The following is a 21,811-nucleotide window of genomic DNA, read 5'->3' as shown; positions in this document are numbered from 1 at the left end:
TAGGAAATGAAACGTTAGATTAAGAAACGTGTCTAAGACTCACAAAATTGTCGTCAACGATACAGAAACTGGTCATGAAGTTCTGCATTGAAAAATCTCTTCTCTGTTTTGTCAGATATTGTATAATCTCAGTTACGTCGAATGGTTAACATTCGTTAATACGTTACTGTGCTTTTGTAACTTGTTTATGTAGTGTTAACCCCAGGTGCAGAGCTATGGTGCAGTGTTGCAGAGTAGGCCGGTGTTGCAGGTGCTGGAGGCGCGCTGGCACGACGACGAAGCCCTGCTGTCGGCCGTGGCGGCGGCCGCCTGCTCGCTGCTGCTGGTCGCCCTGGCAACCGCCGCCTCCATCCTCCTCTGGAAGTAAGTGGCAGCGCCTCGCAGCTGCGACTGCGCATGCGCCTGACAGAACCTCCCCACGGCGCGCAATTACTGTGCCGAATCCTGCCGCTGAGAGAGACTTAGCCGCTGTTTAGCTGCTAATATCCTGCGAGGTCGCACGCACAGATATAAGCTCGTACCAGATTCCGGGTATGACTGTAGACGATCACATGGTCCTGTCTCTGTCTGGTCCGATGTTGCGTCATTGGATGACTTTACGATTCCTATACGGCGCGAGAATTGTTACCGAATCCGGCGAAAATAATCTGTGTGACAGTCAGAGTCGTTCCTAGCACGACTGGGACCGCACTGTAACAATGTATTATTATTTCAGGGAAGGCTTCCACGGCCAGAGTCAGTGGACATAAAAGCTTTCTGAGTGTGGTACCGCGTCGTATTGTAAAAAAGTATACTGGATAAACCAACGTTTCGGTCACGGTTGCAGTGGCATTTTTCTGGTTATGCTGGTATGTTTCAGCTGAGCAAAGTCACTTACCTTTTGTTATTACAGCTCACTGAGCATGGCATTACGTCAAAATTTTAAAAGTTCTTTACAATGATTGGTATCTTGGCAGAAGGAGCGAGAACTTCATCCCTATCAGACGCTCTGGTTAAAATTGTGTACATTAAATTTTACTGTGTCATAGCGGCAACAGAATTTTTTGTCCAATGCGAACCTGAGGTACACATTCGTGGATGCTCACTCTTTTCATCATGTGCAAGAGATGCCAACTGTTGGGCATCACTATGAAAATATGAGCAAGTCAAAGTATCAGTGCTCAGCAGATCGTGACCATCAGAATACACTGATGTGGTTGGTTCGCGATATTCCAGTGTATAAATGAATGCATTTATAGGTTTTTGCATTGTAATTCTTGAATGATCACTTTGATATTTATTACAATCAAGAATCTTTCCTAGCTAGTTGTCTTAGTCCATAAATAACGAAAAGTGTGATGTCATCCACATGAGTGTTAGGAATTCGTTAAACTTCGGTTACACGATAAATCACTCAACCCTAAAGACTGTAAATTCAACTAATACCTAGGAATTGTAATTCAGAACAAGTTAAATTAGAAAGAACACATAGAAAATGTTGTGGGGAAGGCTAACCAAAGACTGTTTTATTAATAGATGTAACAGATGTACTAAGGACACTGCTTACACTACGCTTGTCGATCCTCTTTTAGAATACTGCTGCATGTTGTGGGATCCTCACCAGGTAGAACTGACGGAGTACGTCGAAAAAGTTCAAAGAAGGGAGCACTTGTATTACCGCGAAATATGGGAGAGAGTGTCACTGAAAGGATGTGGGATTTGGGTTAGACATCACTACAAGATAGGCATCTTTCGTTGCGACGAAATCTTCTCACGAAATTCCAATCACCAACCTTCTCCTCCATATGCGAAAATATTTTGTTGACACCGACCTACATAGAGAGAAACGATCACCACAATGAAAGAAGGGAAATCAGAGCTCGTACGGAAAGATATAGGTGTTCGTTCTTCCAGCGCTATACGAGATTGGAATAATAATTGTGAAGGTGGTTCGATGAACACTCTGCCAGGCACTTAAATGTGATTTGCAGAGTATCCATGTAGATGTAGGTAAATTGAAGCTGAGTGTACGAAATATGTTTTGGAAATGGGTAAATATTTTTGAATAAATTTTACATCTAAAATCGTTAAAAAATCAGCTAAGCGCATTAGCATATAAATAAAAATTGTCCTTCCTCCAGAAAATATTCATCTATGGACATGGTGTCTGTTCCTTCGGACGTGTCCGAAAGAACACACCATATCCATAGACGTATATAATTCTCGCAGTACCTTCTTCTTCTTCTGTGCGTATGCACACACATTACCTGAACTCTTACGGGACTTGGTAAGAATGTCTTCCACGAGTAATGAGTCTGTTGGGTAGGGACACTACGAATGTAGTGTGTGGACGTATGAGGTGAGAATGTGGATCTCGCGGGAGGCGTGCGCTAGATAATCCCTGCAGTCGCACTATTCTCTGTGCCCTCGGTGGCTCAGATGGAGCCGGCACGGTAACACAGCGTGTTCGGTTAGAGGGTTAGCTGCCCTCTGTAATAAAGACTGAGTTAATGGATCAACGACGAACTGAAACGGGTTTCTTGCGACGTCCGCCCCGAGCAGATACAACGAACAAAATGAGATTAAAAAAAAAGGGTGGATAGGGCGTCTGCTATGTAAGCAGGAGATCCCGGGTTCGAGTCCCGGTCGGCGCACGCATTTTGACCTGTCCCCGTTGATATATATCAACGCCTGTCAGCAGCTGAAGGTATTAATATGTAATTATAATTCAGAAAAATTTCAGGTCTGAAAGGGTTACTGTAATAGTTTACTTCGGTGGAGGGAGTGGGGACCTAATGTGGTCCACTGCTTTTAGTATTCTGTGCCATGGCAGGTGATCATGAGGCGCGGGCTCCCGTTTTCGACCTGCTGGACGCAGGCCGCTCGGCCGCAGTAACTGGCCGATAGTGCTAGTGTCACGTGTTGTTAGTGCGACCTGTTGCGAGATCTACAATTGTGCAAACAGTGCCAGATTTCACGCATTACCTTTCACGATGGACGTGGTCGACTGCCTTCAGTTAACGATTGAGAGCGGCTGCGTATGCGTACGTTTGTCAGTGCTAGCAGACAAGCAACACTGCAAGAAGTAACCGCAGAAACCAATGTGGGACGTACGACCGACGTATCCGTTAGGCTAGTGCGGTGAAATCTAGTGTTGATGGGCTATAGCTACAGACGATCAACGCAAGTGCCTTTGCTGACGGTACGAGATCGCTTGCAGCGCCTCTCCTGCACTCGTGACCATCTTGGTTGGTCCTTACACGACTGTAAAACTGTGGCCTGGTCAGCTGAGTTCCGATTTCAGTTCATAAGAGCCGATCGTAGCGTTAAAGTGTTGCGCAGCCCGCACGAAGCCATGGACCCAAGTTGTCAACAATGCACTGTGCAAGCTGGTGGTGGCTTCATAATGGTATGGACTGTGTTTACATGGAATGGACTGGGCCCTCCGGTCCAATTGAAGCGATCATTGACCGGAAACGGTATGCTCGGCTCCTTGGAGACCATTTGCAGCGATGGAATTTTTTAGGATGACAGTGCGCCACGTCACTGGGCTACAGTTGTTCGCAATTCGTTTGAAGAACATTCTGAACAGTTCAGCAGAATGATTTGCCCACCCAGATCGCCCGACATGAGGCTCATGGAACATTTATGGGACATGATCGAGAGGTAAGTTCGTGCACAAAATACTTCACCGGCAATACATACGCAATTATGGACTGCTATAGGGGTTGCTTGGCTCAACATTTGTGCAGGGGAGTTACACAGCGACTTGTTGAGTCCATAAAACGTAGGGTTTCTGAACTACGCCGGGCAAAAGGAAGTCCGCACTATACTGGTAGGTATCCTATGACTTTTGTCACGTCAGTGTAAATTTTTCGTAGGACCTGGAAAAAAGAATGTTAGCTGTCTACCAGCTGTGCAGATCAATGGAATGATCGTTCGGTCTTTGCGCACACACAGGCAATATGTCATTACGAAGAAAATTCCCTTCATAAAAAGCCTGCCATGTATCGGGCGATATCTCAAAAGACGCAAAACAGAAATAAATGGAGAAATTTTGGGACAAAGTAGTATGCAAGTATTTCGAAGATGTAATACAACAGTGAATTATAAATGACAGCTGATATGCTAATGTTGGTGATAGTGTTGATGAAGATGAAGCTGATAATAATGATGTGAAACTTATGATTTTGATGATGATGTTGAAGTTGTTGATACTGGTGATCTGTAGTTGTACACTATAATGTTGATCTGCATCGTCATAGATTTTCTCGTGTACGGGTACGACGTATTTTTAGACCTCAGCCCATATGTCTTAACCAGATTTGCTTATTTTAGGATTTGTTTATCCAGCAGTCTCTAGGAGATGTACTGCTGTTAAATCTGTCTTCATCACCAAACTGCGAGAGTACGGCGATTGAGCTGTCCATCTTTGTGGTCTAGACACTAACAGCGGCTCGGCAACGGCACCAGGCAAGCAGAATTTAATAAGCAGCCCCGGCGAGCAGCTCTCGACACAGTCGTTCTGCGTAAGGGGCGGGAAGGGGAGCTAGTATCCAATATCGGGACTGGCTGGCTGTTGGGGCTGCGGCCGCCCCTTCCGCACCGCCCGCCCTTCCCGCACCACCTTTGAAAGGCCGGCCACCTAACCCCGGAGCTGGCGGGGCGGTCCCACTGGAAGACGTCTCCGCCGGCTGATCACATTGCAGGGATCAAAGGCTTGGCGGGCCGCGGTCGGTAACTCGATGAGCTGCCGGCGACTTGCCCACCGTGTAAAGTTGCCGCCCAGCCAGGCGTCGCCGCCACGCCCCCGTCCTCAAACCTCTCCCACAAAGGGGTAGCACGCGGTTTCGGCGAAGGACAATACTCGTAAATTAAGAAACACACCGAAACGGCGACTGTATGTCTCTGCTAATGTTGCTGCAGTTTATTGTTCGCACAATAACTTATAGTCTGTAATAGTAACGGTCCTGATCTAAATATTTATTACAAATTAAGAACTATGTGTCAAAGGTAATCAGTTTCGATCATTTCTAGATAATCATGTTTCATTAAGTGGTTACCTGAGACGACGAGCGGAGTACTGAAATGTGTCGGAAGACAACACCGGCAACTGGGCAGTGTCAATACTTATAACATGCTTGAAGTTTAAAGCCTACCTCCTCATCAAATTCACATGTGGTATGGATGCCTATAGATTCTTTCGTATGCTCCTCTTTCGAGAAGGGCCTACTTTCAATGCAAATCATAAGACAAACTGTTCAAATGGCTCTGAGCACTATGGGACTTAACATCTGAGGTCATAAGTCGCCTAGAACTTAGAACTACTTAAACCTAACTAAGGACATCACAAACATCCATGCCCGAGGCAGGATTCGGACCTGCGACCGTAGCAGTCGGGCGGTTCCAGACTGAAGCGCCTAGAACCGCTCAGCCACACCGGCCGGCAATCGGTCGACACGTCGACCCAAGTATTACGAGAATCTCCCACAGCGACTGGCAGTGAAGTGAAAGGCGTTGGCTTTGCTCAGTGGAAGTGCCGAAACACTGGGAGCAGACAATGCTGGTATAGTTGTTACCATAGGACGGTATTGAGCGAGTATTGGGACAAATGAGTGCAGGGTGACCGTTTTAAGTATTTACTAATTAACTTCATACAACAGTTGGAAAGTAAAACAATAAAATAATACTTCTATGCTAGAAACCAATAAATAAGTTACATTAAACAGTCGTACATATAAATAAAATTTCTTTTCGCTAAATGAGCGTGTAGTCTGCTGATAAGACGTCAGAGAAAGTTCTACTAAGCCATCCAGCATACACTGAACTAAGAATAGTCATGGGATAACGATATGCACATTAACAAATGGCGGTAGTATCGCATACACGAGGTACAAAAGGGAAGAGCATTGGCGGAGATCGCATTTGTAGCCGGTGATTCATGTGGTCGCACGATGAGAATTAAGACTTTGATCGCGGAGCTGTAGTTCAAGCTAGACACATGGGAAATTCCATTTCAGAAATGGGAATTCAATACTCCGAGATCCACAGTGTCAAGAGAGTGCCGAGAATACCAAATTTCAGGAATCACCTCTCACCACGGACAAAGTAGTGGGCGACTGCTTTGACTTAAATGATCGAGAGCAGTGCTACCAGTCACGAAACACTGCAGCAAGTAACTGCAGACATCAGTGTGGGACGTACGACGAACGTATCCGTTTGGACAGTGCGGGGAAATATGGCGTAAACCTGCTATGACGCAGGTGACCGACGCGAATGTTGATTGTAGGGTTAGAGTCTGGCGCACAGCCCACGAAGCCATTGACCCAAGTTGCCAACATGGCACTGAGAAAGCTGGTGGTGGCTACATAATGGTGTGGGCTGCGTTTAAATGGAATGTTCTGGGTTATCTGGCTCAGCTGAAACGATCAGTGACTGGCACCCATTGACTTCTTGGACACCATTTGCAGCCATTCACGGACTTCGTTCCCAAACAACACAATCCGAGACAATGATTTAGGCACCCAGATCGCCTGACATAAATCCCATCAAACATTTATGTGACATAATCGATGGCTCAGTTCGTACACAAAATTCTGCACCGTTAACACTTTGCTTTAAGTGTCCTTCACTTCTTTGCTCTATGGCCACAGGACTTTTACGTTAAAACTGAAGCAAGCTCCCCAACAACCTTCGATAAAATGAAAAACGTAATATACAAGGTCCTCTTTACAGCATGACGCGCACTCCTTATAAAAATCCTCTGATTAGAACCCAGTGCTTAATGTAAAATGTTTTGACTAAAACAATATCTACAATAATAACTGTGAAAACTGTTCTCACAAGATAACTGAGATGTACACAAGGCTTCCAGTGAACCGGGCAAACATTAAAACGTTGTCAGGATCAAAACCCCATAAAATTAAAACTATACTAGAACCTGTAGCGTAAGGGTAACATATAACCACTTACGGTACTGTCACTGACCACAAGTACAGGACAGAATATTCAAGTAGCAACTGCAGTGGACAGTAAGCTTACTAATGTAACGGTGCCATGCATATATATATGGGAGACATCATTATTACCAAATGCCGCCACAGTGCCATTTGCTTGCTGCAGAACCAACTCTCTGGTAAACTTAACACTAGAACAGTTAATTTCAGTCGGTGTCCATGAGCTGAGGACTACATTCTAGTCTTCCGAGCCGCACCACTTCGGACTAACATCAAGAGTTAGTATGAAACATCAGACTTATAAGGTACTGTACGCCCCAACCAGCCTGGTTTTATTCTAATCGCATTAGTGAGAAACGACATACCGTCAAGCTTAATTTTGGATGTACTGTTTAAGTATGAACAATCGTATGTCCTCTTGGCAGTTCAGTATTCAACTTTGTTATTCTCCAACAAATGCCGTCCCTTCAAGGTGACCGTTATTCAAAATTCGAATGCCACCATGAGCACCCAGCAATGTTTATGTCAGACTCGGGGTTCACTACTAGACATATCCGTCGGAGGTGGTAAGCCACTGGTGACGGTAACGGTGTCCTCGAATCAGTACCTGTTCGCGAGCTCACGCCGACTGACCTCGCCCGCTCCGGGCTCAGCACTCCGCAACCACTCCCAGATGACACTCGCATCGCAGCTGTGATGCACCGACCGAAAGGCAGGCCGGTAGCGGCACATTTTGCGCTGGAGTGTTGCTAGAGGGAGCAGTCCAGCCAACTAATTTAAACCGCACTCCGTTGTATTCATAAATATTCACAAAATCGGGCTATTTGAGCGTCATGTCTCATTGCCAGTCTTCTCAGACTGTGTCATTAATTTTCTTTCTGAGGAAGTCAATAAACCGATTAGGACGGTACGCTTCGTTTTCTCCTTCCTTGTACCGTTTCACACGCAGTAACTGTTTTTAGTAATCCTTCAGAGCGCAGTAAACAGACAAGATGGCTCTTTCAAATGAAATATCTTTTGTAACGTCCGGCAGCCACATTCATGGAAATACTGCTCAATAATGGTTATCTGTCTGAAATCCAATACAAAAATACCACAGTAACTAATAATCACGTTAGAAACTTTGCTTTCTCTTTCCATAGGTTTTAACATTCAGATAAAAATTAAAGAGCAGTCAAATAATTACGTAATAAAAGTTCTAATACATGGACCTATTAAAATTTGTCACAAGTCGTCCGATGTTACTCAGTCTTTGCCTTGAACAAAATTTTTAACATGACAGCGAGCGGGGGGGGGGGGGGGGGCGAGGGAATGGGGAGGGGGAGGAGTGGAGGTTGGAGGTGGATACAATCTAAAGGAAATGTCCAAGAAACCCGGGCATTTGTTTACATGGTCAATTTACTCAAGCCCTATCACTATAGTGACCTGAATGACGATTGCATAAAGATAATACGCCTGTAGACAGCCTTAGCCCACTGGTGATATCTCTTTTATGTCTTAACCTTGACCCTGGTAGAATGAAAGATATTCGTGGAACGACTGTTACCATTACTTCACGCATAGCAGGTTCCAATCGATTTGTCCCACCAAAGAACCACTGATATATCTGTAACATCGGCATTTTGCACTGTCCAAATACCTTTCGCATCACAGAGCCATTAAATATTCCCTGGTCTTGCTAGAGTAGTGATTCTGTGACCAACAGAAATTGCGGAAGGTACGTCGGCATGGACACCTTTCACTCTCGTACTTACAGAAACCAACATAGATTCCGTAAATAGGGATCTGCGAAACACAGCTTGCTCTGTCAGTCCATGAAATCCAGGGCATTGTAAAGGCACCCACGTCGATGCCGTGTTTCTTGACTCACGGAACGCTTTCTAGACTACTGGCCATTAAAATTGCTACACCAAGAAGAAATGCAGATGATTAACGGGTGTTCATTGGACAAATATATTATACTAGAATTGACATGTGATTACAGTTACTCGGCCACCATTGACCAGACGTTTTCTGTTAGTGAGAGAACTGGAGAATGTGCTGCCCAGGGCAGCAGTCGAACATTTTCTGTATCCAGGAAGGCCCGTAAAGGACCTGCAACATGCAGTCGTGCATTATTCTGCTGAAATGTACGGTTTCGAAGGGATCGAATGAAGGGTAGAGCCACGGGTCATAATACATCGGAAATGTAAGGTCCACTGTTCAAGCGCCGTCAATGCGAACAAGAGGTGACCGAGACGTGTAACCAATGGCACCCCATACCATCACGCCGGGTGATACATCAGTATGGCGATGACGAATAGACGCTTCCAATTTGCATTCACCGCGATGTCGCCAAACACGGATGCAATCATCATGATGCTGTAAACAGAACCTGGATTCATCCGAAAAAATGATTTTTTGCCATTCGTGTACCCAGGTTCGTCGTTGAGTACACCATTGCAGGCGCTCCTGTCTGTGATGCAGCGTCAAGGGTAACCGCAGCCATGGTCTCAGAGCTGATAGTCCATGCTTCTGCAAACGTCGTCGAACTGCTCGTGCAGATGGTTGTTCTCTTGCAAACATCGCCATCTGTTGACGTGGCTGCACGATCCGTTACAGTCATGCGGATAAGATGCCTGTCATCTCGACCGACTACTGGTGATACGAGGCCGTTCAGAGCCAGCACGGCGTTCCGTATTATCCTCCTGAACCTATCGATTCCATATTCTGCTAACAGTCATTGGATCTCGACCGACGCGAGCAGCAATGTCGTGATACGATAAACCACAATCGCGATAGGCTACAATCCGACCTTTATCAAAGTCGGAAACGTGATGTTACGCATTTTTCCTCCTTACACGTGAGATATCAACAACGTTTCACCAGGCAACGCCGGTCAACTGCTGTTTGTGTATGGGAAATCGGTTGGGACCTTTCTTCATGTCAGAACGTTGTACGTGTCGCTACCGGCGCCAACCTTATGTAAATGCCCTGAAAAGCTAATCATTTGCATATCACATCATCATCTTCCTTTGGGTTAAATTTAGCGTCTGTAGCACGTCATATTCGTGGTGTACCAATTTTAATGGCCAGTAGTGTATACAGCTCCGCACGAGATAGAATACGAACGTGCAGAGTACTGAACCAGATTTCTGTCAGGATTCGGACATTATAAAAGACGGAAATCCATACCTATTGTCAACGAGATGAAATTTAAAGATGTGATTTCAGGAGTACCGTCATAAGGAAATTACTGTTTACGCTATACATAAACAATGTAGCGGATGAAGTCGGCAGATCTCGAGCTTCTTGCAGACTATGTTGTTGTCTACAGGAAGCTTGCAGTGTGAGAGGACTGTAGTGAAATGCAGAGTGACCTTCAGAGGAACAATAATAGGGGCAGAGACTGGCAGTTGAAGCTGAACGTAAATAAATAGAACGTATTGCTCGTAGATATGCGAAGAGATTCGTTACCGCCCGATTACACTATAGCCGACAAATCGCTGGAAACATCAACACCCGTAAAATACCTAGAAGTAACCTTCCGGCGCAAACTATAGTGGAATGGCACCATAAAACAATATTGTTCGTCATACTGCGGCCCTTATAAACGAGGATTAGCAAAAGAGGTCGAGAAGATACGACGAAGAGCGGCTGTTACCATCACGATAATTGGTGAAAGAGGTACAAACTCCAGTAGCAGTCGCTTCACGAGAGGCTTGTGTATCTCGGAACATACAGTAACAGTGGTCGAAAAGGCTGAATAACCAAATTTTGTAGCCTGGACCGCTTCGAGAAATGCAGGACGAGAGTCTGTGAGATTCTGGAAGGTACCGACTAGGACATGGAGCCTTGCCGACACCAGAATCGCGCGCTGTAGTTTTCTCGGTGGAGAAATGCCGCGAACAGCCCAATCGATGTGGTCTTACAGTTTCTGGTTGGATTTAAACCTTAGGAGTAAACTTATCGTGGTGTTCTTCGGACTACAAGCTGTGTGACACGTTGCATTATCATGCTGGTAAATGCCATTGCATGTCAAACAAACAGCATGCAGGGGTGGACACACAGATTCATACTCGTACTTGTGTTGATACATCGTGCATTCCAGAAGGACGAGATCACCTAGGGGAAGTCACGAAAACATTCCCCAGACCATAACAGCCTCCTAGTTCCACCGTGTTCACTTCAGACTTATCACGCCGTATGCGTGAACGGCCATCTGTCCATCAGAAAAGGCCATCTGTTACCATTCAGCAAACGTGCATTTGCGGTATTGGCGTGCAAATTCCAGCCTTCGACGCCGATGAACAGCAGTTAGCATGGTCGCATAAACCCGCAACAACGTTAGCTGAACGGTTGTTAAAGACACGGTTGGTAACCACTTGGTTCATCTGGGTGATCAACAGTTGCACGTCTATTCGCGCGTTCACATCTCCGCACCCGTCGTCCATCCCTGTAGGCCGGCCGATGTGGCCGAGCGGTTCTAGGCGCTTCAGTCTGGAACCGCGCGACCGCTACGGTCGCAGGTTCGAATCCTGCCTTGGGCATGGATGTGTGTGATGTCCTTAGATTAGTTAGGTTTAAGTAGTTCTAAGTTCTAGGGGTCTGATAACGTCAGAAGTCCCATAGTGCTCAGAGCCATTTGAACCATTTGAACCATCCCTGTAGTGTATGGGCCTTGTAGCAACGCAGTTGCCACGGCGCCAGTTTAGGATACCACCATTTTGGATGCACGGTGTACTTTAACCGCAGCGGAACGCTATCAGTTTACAAACTTAGCAGTTTCGGGAATGATTCCAATCTTTGCCGGAAATCCTACGTTGATGCCTCTTTGGATGTCAGATAAATCTCTACGTGTTCGCATTACGACAACGATTGCACTGTTTTCCGCATCCCCGCGATGCTCCTTATATACCCTCCACTGCTAGCGCTGATAATTGTAGCCCAAGAGTGATTACTGCTTGTTGACGTCAAACATAGGCGGTGGTCACATTAATTTGACAGGATCTTGTATTAGTGTGGAATGTCCGAGAGTGTACTTCCGAAAAATATTTGGGCAAGGTACTACTTCGTCCCACAAACGTGTCATGCGGAAATTTAGCGGTAGTCGTTCATCACAAACTCATTTCGAGTTTGGAATAGAGAGCCATACTGACAACCAGTTCGTCGTGAAAGCATAAAACATCAAACATCCAACAACAAAGGGAAAGATGATAGTGATACCGGAGGAACGCTCCGCCACACACTGTATCACAGTATAATTATATATTTTTATTTTTATAATTATATATTTTTATGATTTTGGTTGGGGTGGCTTGAAATATGGTGGGCTAGCATGAGACTTTTAATTCACTTATACCGCGATAACACTCCTTCCGACATCGGCTGCCCCGAAGTACGTAGGATATAATATTTTTTAAAGACAACGCGCTTCTCAACCGCCTTCCAATAAATAGTTTGCGTTAGCGCTGCTATTTAGAAAAGAAAATATGCGTATTCTTACGCTAACTGTAATTATTAATATGGGTCTCAGGGGCCACTGATTATTTTTTATGTACCAACTACACAAAGATTAACTGAGATATTGCGGAATTTAATGATTTTCAATATTTCTTGTTCATTATTTGCAAGGCAAAACTGGAGAGAATCTCATCTGCCGTTAGGCGGCCAAAATGAAACATACTGAACTCATTCAGTGCTGTGGATTTTAGTAATTGAATCTATCACTACTGTCTTTAACTTTGAAGTTAATGAAACATCAAAACTCATAAGTCTCTCGCATTTACATTTAATAACATGAATCGTCAGCGTAATGGCCGACTAAATTCTGCTAGGGGAGATGAGCTCTCTGCACTACGAAGGTCTGTAAAAACTTTGTTAATCATAATTAATGGTTGCGATCATGAGAGGTGACAACTAAGTCAATAATACACACTTTCTAATAACAATTACAAGTATATTTCACTAAATAACAACCAAAGTTACGTTAAATATTATCCAGCGATACAGTGGCAGCCTACCGCTAGACGAAACAAAACTGGAGAGCTGGTTCAATCAAAGCATTGTCCCTGACCCTCATGGCCTATATTAAACAGAGATTATACCTAAAAATCTGTTTTGTTAATTACATCGATATTTTTGTTTTGATAATAATAACTTACGTTCTTTACTATTTGTTATACATCGCTCACACGCACAGTCTTGAAATAATTTATAATGCACAAGTCGCACAACAAAAACTTCCGTTCCCTTTTTCCAAATGTCTATTTATGTGACGTACCTTACAACCGTAAAGTGGCTTGCGGAGTACTGATGCAGATACAGACAATGTCGTTCTTGGTAATGCTGCATCTGATTGGGACAGATGGAGATATCACTCTTGGCCACTCCTGATATACCGCTACTCACCAACGCTCTGTGTGAACAGTTGATCAGCAGTTGTCAGGTAGTGTATTTTTCGAACTCGCTAGCGTCTTCTGACCTTCCTTGCAACCAGTGCCATGGCCTGACGTGATGAGAAACCGCACCCCGCCGCGGACACTGGCGCCACGAATTCCAGCGCCTGCGCCGCCAGTACCTTGGCGACAGCTGGAGTCGTCTAGACAACAGCCTAGCGGCCAGACCCCGGCGCCGCCTGGCGTGTAATTTACTGCGCGGCGCTGCCGGCTAGATACACTTACGGTCTAGCGTTTACTCTGGCAGGCGTTTTATGTCCGTGTGAAGAATACAAAACTCCCCTCCTCCGCGGGACTATGGCGTTGTTTGTCGCGCGGCCTTAATTTATTTGCTTACGGGTGCTCGGCGATAAACTCCGTTATTTAGAGAGTGGCGCGGTGAGAGCGCATTGCGCCAACGCGAACGCTTCTGTGGAGCTCAAACAATAGCCCGTTGTTAACTGCCAAGCCATGTAGGGGAGCAAGAAGCGTAACGACCTGTCGACGTATTTCGTATAATCAAACAAAATTTTATTATAATGCTTGTATGCGTCTCTGCTGCCCCCTCATTCGAGATTCGGAAAGACGTCCTATAGTTGAGGCAAGAACTCGAACACATCTTCTCAAACTGCGAAGCTGTAAAGTTTTTTGCTGCTGCTCCTGACCTTCGTAGAACGCCTTCTAGACGACTGTCTTCTTTGGCTTCCTTTGCTGTCTCCCACGCTTGCATCTCTAGTCATGTTTATGATGATCAAACACGTCTCCATCCGAATTCTTACGTGTTTTGTAGACGAAGTTACTTCAACGATGGCATTACGTCAACTGTCCAGTTAGTAATAAAGTCGATTGTTTAATATAATTCTCATTTATTGTTCCGTCTAATTTGCACATTTTTAATTAGATTACACGTTTCGATCACTCACGATCGTCTTCAGAGCTAAATTGTTTCGTCAGCTACCCGTTCTGTCTGCTCAGAACCACATATCAGAGTACTCTGATGTCTGACCTGAAAATGATCCTGAGCGATCGAAACATGTAACCTAGCCAAAAATGCGCAAATGAGAATTATCTTAAATATCAACACAGTTGCTGTTGCTCACTAGACGAATATCTCAGCTACTGTGAAAAATAGATTGCGCAGCACCTCTTCTGTTGCAACCAGGTTACATAGACCCCGTTTGGTACCTTCAAGGTACCCTGCGTAATTAGTGGTAATATTTAAAATACTGTGACGTTTCCAATTTCCCCGACGTAATGTTTATTCCGGTAAGTTTCAGGACTGCAGTCGCATGACATAGACATCCTGTCCCATTATTTCGGCTGACAACCATTCAGCCATCTTCAGGTGGATTTTACACTGGAAATAGGTCGTTTGCCGCTAAGGTTACCGACATATGACAGCGCTAAGTGGAGCACAGCATTATTCGTCTCGAATATTGATCCTTCTGATACGCGCAGGTGCATGCATAACGGTGATACTGCATGCACGCCCTTCACCGAATTGCGTGCCCGCGGAGTTACATTTCTTATGTGAAAATTATAAAGCATAAATAATGGTCGTTAGACGTGTCATTAGGCTTAAAGTTACGTCTTTCTGTAGTTATCACCAGGCCCATTGTCTTATGAAGTTGCCAATCGCGGTCAGTATTTTCCTTCTCTCAAACTTAATTACATGGAATCCTTGATAACTGAATCCCAAAAGAATCTCACTGTGCCCAACATTTTCGTGGAATAGCAGTCCAAAAAGTGTCCCATGGAGATGAAAATGCGCAGCAACGGCTGACTTACTGACCTGCGAAAGACTACTGTGGCGATGACATTCAACGCAACTTCTCTGTATTGTTCATGTGGTCCGACTGATGTAGGATTTTCCACGTTAACCTGATATTTTGTGACTTCAGCCTTCCAAAAACGTAGGTCGTTGTTTATCGAGGTGTGAAGGCCACAGATCTTCCTAGGTGGCAGGAAGATGTGACATTACGTTTCGTTGGGATTCTGGCTATTTTAGACGAAATACTATCACGTATGTTAGGAATGCCCTGCACTTGAACAGCTCCTTCTTGTGAGTGGTTTCCTTTATTGCACCAACGTTAAACTCGTCTCAAGATGACTGCATGACTGCATGATTGCCGGTCGAAATATCGTATCAAGATGTCGACGTTGTGCCACACAATCTCGAAATCTCATTTCACAAACTGTTTAAGAATTTCGATCACTGGTGGACCCTAGTATGTAAATCGACGCGTATTTATCCCTGTATTCAGTTATTACAAAGCAATGTCCGGTTACCTGTTCATCCCTGTATTCTATTAACAGGAAAAAGAATGAAATGTGCCTACACTGTGAAAGTAATTCTATTTACGTGTTGTAAAAATTTAAGTGCAGTATACAAATTTTTTTTGATAATTTTTTTATCCGAATTATCCGTCGATACTTGATAGAACATAACAAGAAAATTAAACAGAAAACATCTTAACGATATTCTGCAAAATTTTACAGAAAGTGTTTCCTATTTAATATTATTCTGTTTATCTAAATTCATTAACAAACAATATTTTTCGTTTTCCCTCGAGGACAAGACTAAATAGAGCCCCCTATTGAGCAAGGACCATGAGGTGTTTGGGAGATACGTAGAAATATGAAATGAATTTGGCCGAACAAATAGGCAACTCTTGAAACTTGTTGACCGTGATAGTTCATTATAGTTATAGTGAATATTCATTGGCATGTCTGCGTTTTATTATCTTCAAATATACATCGTAATATACGAGCTCAGTATATCTGTCCCACACACACTCCCTCGATTCTTCCCTATTCTATAATTGTCCCACATGTGGAACGTGAGTCTTAAACGATGAGTGAATTCTCATGACGAAGGCATGCGCTAATGAAATTTAGCGCATTTTGTTACTTACAGTAGGCTATCCAAAATACTTTTCGTTTCTAAAAATCGGGAAAATGTTTCAGAGCTCTATTTGTTCTGTCTAAATGTGGAGATCAGTGTCACTGAAATTTCGTCAATCATTTTTCTCGTCACCACCTTCCGATATTCGCTTCCGTTAGTACAGAGTAATTTTTTCCCTGGTGGTAAGCAGATATCGACCATCAGAGTGATAGTTAGTCGATCAATGCTTGGTGCGAGATGCGTATTTTCTGTTTATCTCATGGGAACTTTTACTACTGAAATCGAAGGGAATAGTGCCAGAAAGATACTAAGGAATCAGTCGAAATGACTGAAACGTTCGTTCGGAAACATTTCGTGATGACCTGAATAATAATGTATTGGAATTTCACAAATAATTTAGCATAAAATCGCCACCAGCCGGTTCTGATTACAAGCCTACAATGACGGATATCTTAGGAAAGGAGGTGGCTATGTACGAAACCAGTGGGAGATACAGCGCTCGCACAACCTGTGATGTCTTATATAGCTTGCACCTGTCTTGGGATTTATGGTCTGAAATGTGAACAAATGAGTGTATGACGTTCAGCGAGATACACTACTGGCCATTAAAATTGCTACACCAAGAAGAAATGCAGGTGATAAACGGATATTCATTGGACAAATATATTATACTAGAACTGACATGTGATTACATGTTCACGCAATTTGGGTGCATAGGTCCTGAGAAAACAGTACCCAGAACAACCACCTCTGGCAGTAATAACAGCCTTGATACGCCTGGGCATTGAGTCAGAGCTTGGATGGCGTGTACAGGTACAGCTGCCCATGCAGCTTCAACAAAAAAAATGTGTGTGAATTCTTATGGGACCAAACTGCTGAGGTCATCGGTCGCTAGACTTACACACTACTTAAACTAACTTACGCTAAATACAACTCACACACCCATGCCCGAGGGAGGACTCGAACCTCCGTCGGGAGTGGCCGCCCGATTCGTGACATGGCGCCTCTAACCACGCGGCCACTCCGCGCGGCGCAGCTTCAACACGATACCACAGTTCATCAAGAATAGTGACGCGTATTGTGACGAGCCAGTTACTCGGCCACTATTGACCAGACGTTTTCAATTGGTGGGAGATCTGGAGAATGTGCTGGCCAGAGCAGCAGTCGAACATTTTCTGTATCCAGAAAGGCCCGTACAGGACCTGCAACGTGCGGTCGTGCATTATCCTGCTGAAATGTAAGGTTTCGCAGGGATCGAATGAAGGGTAGAGCCACGGGTCGTAACACATCTGAAATGTAACGTCCACTGGTAAAAGAGCCGTCAATGCGAACAAGAGGTGACAGAGACGTGTAACCAATGGCACCCCATACCATCAAGCCAGGTGATACGCCAGTTTGGCCATGACGAAACTCGCTTTCAATGTGCGTTCACCGCGATGTCGCCAAACACGGATGTGACCATCATGAGGATATGAACAGTACCTGGATTCATCCGAAAAAATGACGTTTAGCCATTCGTACACCCAGGTTCGTCGTTGAGCACACCGTCACAGACGCGCCTGTCTGTGACGCATCGGCAAGGGTAACCGCAGCCATGGTCTCAGAGCTGACAGTCAATGCTGCTGCAAACGTCGTCGAACTGTTCGTGCAGATGGTTGTTGTCTTCGAACGGCCCCATCTGTTGACTCAGTGACCGAGACATGGCTGCACTATCCGTTACAGCCATGCAGATAAGACGCCTGTCATATCGATTGCTAGTGATAAGAGGCCGTTGGGATCCAGCACGGCGTTCCGTATTACCCTCCTGAACCCACCGATTCCATATTCTGCTAACAGTCATTGGATATCGACCAACGCGAGCAGTAATGTCGTAATACGATGAACCGCAATCGCGATAGGCTACAGTCCGATCTTTATCAAAGTCGGAAACGGGATGGTAAGCATTTCTCCTCCTTAAACGAGGCATCACAACAACGTTTCACCAGGCAACGCCGGTCAACTGCTGTTTGTGTATGAGAAATCGGTTGGAAACTTTCCTCATGTCAGCACGTTGTAGGTGTCGCCACCGGCGCCAACCTTGTGTGAATGCTTTGAAAAGCTAATCATTTGTATATCACAATATCTTCTTCCTGTCGGTTAAACTTCGCGTCCGTAGTACGTCATCTTCGTGATGTAGCAATTTTAATGGCCAGTAGTTTAATTCGTTCACATGTGGTAAAAGAGATTATGGACCAGAAGTGTAGTGCATAATTCAAACAGTAAATCGGTGTTAGCAAAAATGCACCTTTTTATTGTGTTTGGGAATGATCCGTTGAGATGCTTATAACACCGTCCCTGTACATGTCCACTGGTGTTATTATATTGGAATATGCAGAGCCTCTCAACACTTCCTCCACAGAATTAAAACTGTCGCCCTAAAACTATTTCATACACCTTACTTGCTACTTTGGCTAACACTCTGACGATTAGGGTTCGCAGAAAACGACCAAACTGTTACAGACTTAGTGCCGCACTTGCCTCTTTGAAGAAAACTATTTACACAGTACACCACTTCTCCTGCCGTTCTCTGCACGTATATACGGCCTTTGGTGATGAAGTACGTACAGTGGATTCGTTGCACATCACCTGTTACCATTGGCTCGTAGACCAGCATATTCCCTTCTTCCCTTACTTTACGGCATTTGTTGTTGTGGTCTTCAGTCCTGAAACTGGTTTGATGCAGCTCACCATGCTACTCTATCCTGTGCAAGCTTCTTCATCGCCCAGTACCTACTGCAGCCTACATCCTTCTGAATCTGTTTAGTGTATTCATCTCTTGGTCTCCCTCTACGATTTTTACCCTCCACGCTGCCCTCCAATGCTAAATTGGTGATCCCTTGATGCCTCAGAACGTGTTCTACCAATCTATCCCTACTTCTAGTCAAGTTGTGCCACAAACTTCTCTTCTCCCCAACCCTATTCAATATCTCCTCATTAGTTATGTGATCTACCCATCTAATTTTCAGCATTCTTCTGTAGCACCACATTTCGAAAGCTTCTATTCTCTTGTCTAAACTATTTATCGTCCATGTTTCACTTCCATACATGGCTACACTCCATACAAATACTTTCAGAAATGATTTCCTGACACTTAAATCTATACTCGATGTTAACAAATTTCTCTTCTTCAGAAACGCTTTCCTTGCCATTACCAGTCTACATTTTATATTCTCTCTACTTCGACCATCATCAGTTATTTTGCTCCCCAAATAGCAAAACTCCTTTACTACTTTAAGTGTCTCATTTCCTAATCTAATACCCTCAGCATCTCACGACTTAATTCGACTACATTCCATTATCCTCGTTTTGCTGTTGTTGATATTCATCTTATATCCTCCTTTCAAGACGCATGGATGTGTGTGATGTCCTTAGGTTGGTTAAGTTTAAGTAGTTCGAAATTCTAGGGGACTGATGACCTCAGATGTTAATTTATCTGGTTCAAAAGAGGTTTGTCGATAGCATCTCCACCATCTTTTATTATTTTCTTCGCACCGTTTCCAAAGACATTCTGTTATCTATATAAACATCATTCTCAGCAGAATCTTCATTGTCAGTGATCTGGAAACCAGTTCTTTCCCTATGTGGTCTTACTGTCCCTCTTCTATTATCGGAGGAAGTGCTCCCAAAAACCGCTACAACGAATTACGCCGGATGCAGTATACACTGGCAATCTGATGACCCGCTTTCGTACCTCTGCGACACGCCTCTGTCCCTATCTCTGTACGCTGTTAACTGTACCGCCTGCTGAAGGTCTTAGAGTTCCGATGGGGACCTAACCTACGCAGCCACAGCAGATTACAGGAATGCAGCAGCGGCAGGGAAGTTCTCAGCCCGAATCGGGAGCAGTAGCGGGCGTTGAGATTCTGGATGGCGGACGCTATTGTGTTTGCTTGACTGTGCCACGCACAATGGGCAGTGCATTCCGCGGCCTCTGCGCCAGAATGGGCTCTGCGAGGACAGAGGGGCACCGCCGAACGCCGCAAGATGCCCACCGTCGGCGGCTTTTGCTTTGTTGCTTCACTGGAACCTGCAGCTGAGTCACGACAGAGCTCCATTGAAGAGAAAGGTGTCCCTATTTTTGTAAACATTAAGACTTCTGTGTTGTAACGCTTAACAGCGGCTACCAACACAATGGCTACTTCAGCAGTATTGTGCTTCGGATGAAGTAGCACTTTGGAGGAGGTAATAGAAAGATTGGCATTTTTTGCACACGCATAAATTTTCTGGAGGAAAAAAAAAGGAATTATGTGCTTCAAAGGAAAAACCATAGCATACGGAGTTCATTATACACATAAAATTGCTGTGGCCGTGCGGTTCTAGGCGCTTCAGTCTGGAACCGCATTGCCGCTACGGTCGCAGGTTCGAATCCTGCCTCGGGCATGGATGTGTGTAATGTCCTTAGATGGTTAGGTTTAAGTAGTTCTAAGTTCTAGGGGACTGATGACCTCAGATGTTAAGTCCCGTAGTGCTCAGAGGCATTTGAATTTCAAATTGCAATTCTGCGTTATTTAATTACTATCTAATGACAGCTTCGATATGAATTTTTTATAGCCTTTATGGCTTATAGGTACATTGGATTACTATTTTCGATCGGACTAAGCTCTCATCTTCGGATTCACATTGTACAGGTTATGAAATAAAGGCGCGCAATAAATCGCACGTTTGTTTTCTTACCATAATAACGGAACGACAACAAAGGTACGTTTTATGCCACAGCATGATTTCATAACATGTTCACTATGGGTGTGAAGATGGCAGCTTAGTCCTGTCGAAAATGGTAATTCAGTGTGCCTACGCGCGATGTAGGAAACGAGTAACTTCATGTCTGAAGCTTTCTTTACATTGACTTCACTGATCGCCCTCCTGCCGACGATGTCAGGTGTTTATTAATTAACTACACCTACACTACTTACATGGCCAACGGCCTTCGTGCATTGCTAACCCGGTTCCCATCAGGTCACGAAGTTAAGCGCTATCGGGCTTGGCTAACACTTGGATGGGTGACTTAGTCAGCCGAGCGCTGTTTGCAAGCGGGGTGCATTCAGCCCTTGTGAGGCCAATTCAGAAGCTATTTAGCTGGAAAGTAGCAGCTCCGCTCATGAAAATGGACGACTACGGGGAAAGCGCTATGTTGACCACAGGCCACTCCATATCCGCATCCACTGCCTCATATGGGCTGAGGATGATACGGCAGTAGTTCGCTACAGTTGGGCCTTCAAGGACTGTTATATCCACTTGCCTACTCCACAAGCAGAGAGTACCTCGCACAAAACTACTCATTTCCTTTTCTGTACCACTGGCGAATAAATTCCTGTCTATATGCCCCTTCAGTTATTTTCGTGTCCTCAGGCGAAATGGACGTTGGTGGCAGTAAAATCGTTCGCCAGTCAGCTTCAGATGCCTGTTCTCTAAATTTTCTCAATAACTTTCCGCGGAAAGATCGTTGCCTTCCCTCCAGGGATTCCCATTTGAGTCATCGAAACTTCTCCGCGACAGTCAGGCGATGATCGAATCTA

Source organism: Schistocerca nitens, chromosome 5, assembly GCF_023898315.1.
Source record: "Schistocerca nitens isolate TAMUIC-IGC-003100 chromosome 5, iqSchNite1.1, whole genome shotgun sequence".
NCBI classification, from domain to species: Eukaryota; Metazoa; Arthropoda; class Insecta; order Orthoptera; family Acrididae; genus Schistocerca; species Schistocerca nitens.
The sequence above is the reverse complement of the archived record's forward strand: the minus strand, read 5'-3'. Positions refer to the sequence as shown.